This window comes from Chenopodium album, chromosome 24 (assembly GCF_948465745.1).
Source record: "Chenopodium album chromosome 24, dcCheAlbu1.1, whole genome shotgun sequence".
In the NCBI taxonomy this organism is placed as follows: Eukaryota; Viridiplantae; Streptophyta; class Magnoliopsida; order Caryophyllales; family Amaranthaceae; genus Chenopodium; species Chenopodium album.
Window position 1 is genome coordinate 9550709 of NC_137857.1, and position 6493 is coordinate 9557201.

General features: G+C 37.8%; 1 pseudogene; it reads left to right on the forward strand.

Moving 5' to 3' along the window:
- The first annotated feature begins 4479 nt into the window (after nt 1-4479).
- On the forward strand, nt 4480-5634 carry LOC145612055 (phosphatidylglycerophosphate phosphatase 1, chloroplastic/mitochondrial pseudogene; annotated as a pseudogene).
- Nucleotides 5635-6493: the final 859 nt, after the last annotated feature.

Genomic DNA, 6493 nt, shown 5'->3' on the forward strand with positions numbered 1-6493 from the left:
TGCATTTGTGTCCGAATAAAAGTTTCATTTAGCTTTTGTACAAGTTTCTAGAAAGTCGAATAAGAAAAAAGATACTTCTACGGAGTAGTAGTGGTGTTTGATTGATTACAGGTGAATATATAAAATACTCCGCTATTCATAAGATTTTACGGAGCACTTCCCTATAGTTTGGTTGATTAAAAAAAAGACTGGTGCTAAACTGCTAATAATAGAAACTTTGAGTCACTGATGCTCTGGAACAAGCTGGACTATCTCTGATATTCTAATCTCTACCTGGTTGTTTGCTTGCTGATATCATTATTACTTTGTTAGTTAGACACTCATTCATTTGTGTAATTGTGTTTGTTTTATTTCCCCACATTCTAGGACTCTTTGAATAAAAAAAACTAGTGGAGGAAAATATAATCCCAATCAATTTGTTGTTGGTTTTGTTCACATTTTATGTTTTTTGAAACGTGTAGTCGTCCACAGAATCTTGGTTGTGACTGCCAATAGTTTAGAATTGGCAAAGTATTGGATTTACATATCTTAATCTTACATGTACTACAATTTTTCTTGTTTTTCTAGAATGAAAGGAAAAATTGTCTATAAAAATTTAACGTTTTGTCTTGTTTTTTCCAAAATAATCCAACTTTTGAATTATTCCAAACTAATCCCATCTTTGATAACCATTTACTTGTAACAACCCCAATAGGTCACTAACTTATTGTAACTATTTATCAATCACTAGAGGTGATAAAAAATTCAAGTCCGATCGGGCTTTAATGTCATATCTTGTGCCAATACCCTTAAAAAGTAGCTGGCTTGTTGGGCCAAAGTGGGCTTTTTTCTGGCCAACTTTGAGTTGTTACCTAAAAATGCGTTTTTAGCTTTTTCCAAACAACTCATCCTATATTTAGGCCGGTTAGTGGGTCGGGCCAATGTAAATCACCTCTACAATCCACGTATTATGTAATTGGTTTAGGGATGGCAGTGGGTCGGGTTAAATGGGAGACTCACCTCATCCCCACTCGTGAAGCGGGGATGGAGGGAGGTTTGGCGGGTGATGGGGCGGGGATGGGTATAAAATGTGAACTCGCCATGGGTGATGCGACGAGTATGGATTTTAGAGTAGACCTGCCACATACCCGCCCCGCCCCGTACCCACCTTATATCTGCACTATATTTCATTTAGAAGAAAATTTATGAAATTTGATACCCCCTAAGGCCCAATAAGCTTGAATTGTAAAAGTCCCAATTTTTATTTAACCTAATTTGATATAACGGCTATTTCACCAAATGCCACTGACAAATTTAAAAATTCACCAAATGCCATCGGACTTTTCAGAATTCACCAAATGCCACTGAGTTTTTAAAAAATTCACCCAGTGCCATTAATGACTAACGACTGTTAACTCCGTTAGTCATTAAGACTAATTATGCCACGTGGTGGCTTATGATTGGTTGCTTATTAAATTAGTAAATTAATTACTTAATAAAAGACTTATAAATAAAATTAAAAAAAAATGAAAAAACCACCCACCATGACTCAGCCCCAACCACCGTCTTTCACTGCCACCACCATATCCCCTCTTCCAGCCAGTCCCCACCGTGGCGGCGACCATCCCTGAAGAACCGCGCCGACCACCCATGATAGCCATCCCGCACCGACGACGCAATCCAGCCACTATTCCCGCGATTCGCAAACCCTCTTTCTCCCTCGAAAATCCCTCCCCTCCCCACCGCCGACGACCAAACCCCCCTCCCCACGCCGGAGAACTCAAATAAGTTCATCCCCTCCGAGCTCCACCCTTTCAACCACCACGCCGGAACCCAAAATTAAAATCCCCAAAAATCAAAATCTAGGGTTTCAACACCTTAAATCCCGAATTTGAAACCCCCTCCACTCCCCACTGCTGGTGTCCATGATCCCTCCCCGCTCCGGCAAACCAAAACCGCCCCTCCCCCTCCCATCTCCACACCCTGAACCACCTCGCTTAAACCCCAAAATCGAAAAACCTTAAAATCGAAATTTAGGGTTTCGTTTTTGGAGAAATCAATTTTGGGGTTTTAGGGTGTCGAGGATGGTGGTTTAAGGGGGGTAAGTGGATGGAGATGGTAGGGGGAGGGGGAAGGGTGGCCGCCGACACCAAAGAGGATGTTGTCGCCGGTGGGGGTAAGGGAAAGGGGTTGGGCTGGCGTAGGGGCGGTGGTGCAGTGGGAAGAGTGGCTGTGGTTTAGTTGTTTTTTTTTTTTTTTCTCTTTTTTTTTCTGATTTTGAATTTTTTTTTTTTTTGAAAACTTCTTATTTTAATTTTTTTGATAAATAAAATAATAATAATTTGAACCAATGATAAGCCACCACGTGGCATAATTAGCCTTAATGACTAACGGAGTTAACTGCCGTTGGTCATTAATGGCACTGGGTGAATTTTTTAAAAACTCGGTGGCATTTGGTGAATTCTGAAAAGTCCGATGGCATTTGGTGAATTTTTAAATTTGTCAGTGGCATTTGGTGAAATAGCCGTTGATATAATTGTCATTAATGTAATACAATACATCATCATGGGAATGAGTTTGGGACGGTTTTGGGGCAGGTATGAGGTGGGTATGGATATACGAAGTGGGTGATGGGGCGGGTATGGATGTAGATATTGTTCCGCCATGGGTGGTGAGGCGGGGATGGGTATAAGATTTTTAGGTGGGTATGGGTGTGGAGGTACCATCATCCGCATCTGACTATACCCATTGCGATCCCTAAATTGGTTACCAATTTTTTTTTTTTATTACTATCTTCCCAATTGGGTGGGGGGTGGTTTTGGGGTGGGTGGTAAGGTTGGTTATGATAAATAATAGAGGTAAGGTTTAGTGGAGGCTTGGGTTTGTTATGTGTAGTGTTAAGGCAGTGACAACGAGTGGTTAGGTGGTTGTAGACTTGTGGTAAGGTGATGCTAATGAGGCAATGAGGGTGGTGAGTCTAGTGACAGCGGTTGGACGGTTTTGGTGGGCAGTGGTGGTTGGAGTAGTGGTGCGATAAGTTAACCTTGGTGTATTAAGTTGTATTAAGTTAACATTTACTAAGCCTATTTTGACAGCTACTAAATTATTAGAGAGATGAACACTAAGTTAACCTTGGCGTTGGTGAAAGAAGATCATCTTAAGAGGCCCTGTTCTCTTCAATAATATCAGTGTAGTAAAAATCAGTAATTGTAAAGAAAAAAAAATATGATAAAAATAATTTCAAGTCATTTAAATAATTTAATTTCAATTTAGTAAATATATTTCAGTTTGGAAAAAATATGATGAAAAGTTTGAAGCCTTAGAAGTAGGGCTGTCAAAAGCTGACACGACACGACAACACCCGACACGAACCCGACACGAAATAAGCGGGTTTGGGTCAAGAATTTTTGACCCGTTTAAATTATTGGGTCGACACGAACACGACACGTAATTAGACGGATTAGGTTTGGTTTGAAATTTTCAACCCGAAATTGACACGCATAACCCGATTATGTAAATGGGTTAAACGACAACACGTTAACACGAACCCGACACGCTTAACCCAATTATTAAGTAGAAAAAGAAACATGAATTTTTTATTCTAAACTTTTTTTTTTTTGAAACATTATTCTAAACTTGTATATTACTGGTTGTAGAAAGCATTGGTGCTATATACTTAAGTTTTGGGGATTGTTTTGCGGTTAAATTTGGCGTATAAATAAATTTTTCTATCTTTTTTACATTTTAGTTTTTCCACTTTAGAGATTTCTAGATAGTACTTAGTTACTCTTCATTTAAGACTTTCATGATTTCACCCACCTTCGATTCATCAAAACTAACGCCATCTTCCACCTCCCAATATTCTTCATAATTTATCTTTAATTTTCACTAAAAAGTAAATATTCTCTAATCTCCTCCTCTTAGTAAATCTGTGGGCACAACCATATATCAATAAGGTAATCTTCATCTTACACAGTGGCCAAAATCAGTAGCTTTAATCGTTTGTAGTATCGTTATTGATGTATGTCTTTTTAATTATTATATTGAAAATTAATTAGGTTATTATATATTATATGGGTTAAAAGGTTACCTGGGTAACCCGTTTAATAAATGGGTTAGGTTTGGGTCAAGGGTTTTCAACCCGTTTAATAAATGGGTTAGGTTTGGGTCAAGGGTTTTTCAACCCGTTTAATATTGACACGAACATGAATACGATACGACACGACACGTTTGACAACCCTACTTAGAAGTAATTTAGAGATGGAAATTCCTAACCCATCCCTCCGCTCTTCCAAATTGTCTAGCTTGCTAAGCTTCTTTTTTTTTTTTTTTTTTTTTTTTTTTGGGTGGAGTTTAGGTTGCTAAGTTGTTGGCCCAAATATCTAATGGAGCTGAAAACAGTTAGGAAGTGGGCCAAGTGGAGATGGTCCAGCCTTGAGCCCTAAACCACAGAAAAACAAATTTAACAATGTCACATAAAAAATCATTAAACAGAGATTTAATCTCTTTCCACCAGAAAATTACCCACATAAAAATGGCTCATTCACTTCCTTTCTCCCAAGTTTCACCGACAACAACAACTCTCTGCACAAAATACTCTTTAAATAATCATCTAACCCAAATCATCAACACAACCCCTCTTAAAATAAAACCCAGAAATCTCCATTTCAGGAGAGAGAAAATAACAATAACCCCAATCATCCTTTACAGCGCAGATAAATCAAAATCAAAACCAAAACCCTTAAACTTTCATTGGGGCATTTTCACAAACATGTGGTGGGCAAAACTCAAAGGAGCAATAGGCCAACGATTCAACCTCGAGGGCATAATTTCTTCCTCAAAAGTCCTAACAAACGACCCCCATTTACTCATCCCACATCTCAAAATCTCCAACATTCGGTACATCAACTGGGAAGAACTCCATCGAAGAGGGTTCAAAGCTGTTGTATTCGACAAAGATAACACAATTACATTACCTTATTCGTTGAATCTTTGGGACCCACTTAAGGGTTCTATGGATAGCTGTAAAACCGTGTTCGGTGAAGGGAAAGTCGCCGTGTTGAGCAACTCGGTTGGATTGTACGAGTTTGACCCGGATGGGTTGGCGGCGGAGGCGGTGGAGAGGGAATTGGGGATCGCAGTGGTGCGGCATAAGGTGAAGAAACCGGGTGGCGGTTCCGATGAGATTGAGAAACTATTAGGGTGCAAAACAGGCGAGGTTGTCATGGTTGGTGATCGCCGGTTCACCGATATTGTTTATGGGAACCGGAACGGGTTCTTTACGGTTTTGACTGAACCATTGACAGGGGAGGGTGAGAATTTTGTGGTTAAGATGGTTAGGAAGATGGAAGAATTGGTGGTTAGTAATTGGTTTAGGAGAGGTTTAAAGGCTAAGAGTCATTGTTTTTTGGCTAATGATGAAGTGGATTTGGTTCGTTTGGATGAACCATTGTAGTTTCTTATGGTTAGGTAGAGATTGGATTTTTGTTATACTAGTAATTGTTGCTAAGTGTTTAGCATTGATGTTTTGTTAAGATTTTAAGTTTTGGCTGTTTAATGTACCTAGTTTGTGTTTGATAAATGTGTGATTTTTTGAGTATGGAATTTTTGTATGAACATGATGTTGATGTTAATGCCATACTTGGGTTTATTGAACTGTGATGCATTTAAAAATAATTTTGACCCTTTTGGATGTTAATAGAATGGTACTTCCTCGTTCTCTTTAAAATACAACACTAACTTGGAATAGTAGAAAGTATTATTCCGTATTTTTTTAGTAAAAGTGAGGTTAGTTATTTTTTTTTTTTTTTTTTTTTTTTTTTTTTTTTGACGGAAACTTATTATGAATTTATGACATTGTAGCTTTGTAGGTGTGGCCGCATCAGGGTTTATTCATCCCTAGGTTTATGTTTATGTTTATGTTTTTGTGTTTTTTTTTTTTTTCCTCTTCAACCAAAGAGAATATATTTAACATTTTGATGTAGTATTGATGTGTAAATTGAAAAAACAAGCAAATGATACACCATCGTTTTGGGGCTAGAATGTTGTGGATATGGCCTTGAATCATCTATTTGTTTCTTGTTGCTGGTATTATTATTGCCAAAAAAAAAAAAAAACTATTTGGATATGTATCCTCTATCTTTAAAATTAAGTGTTTTACTACCAAGCTATTCCATATTTTATTATTCTATATTTTTTGTTCTTTATTAGATACAAAGTATTACTCTAATATGTAGTGGATGAAAAGATGAAAACCAAATTTAATTACAAAAAAAATTGAATCATTAACCAAAATGTATATTAATTAATTTTATAATCAACCATATGTATCTGACCTAGGGTAGAGCTGTATAAAGCAGATCCAACCCGAAATATCGACTTTAACCCGATTATTAATCGACTCTTCTGAACCCGAAAAAATGGTGACCCGGACCCGATCTAAACCGACTTGAAACCAACCTTAGACCCGAGTTAACTCGGATATTTGAGACTCGAACCCGAACATGAACTGACC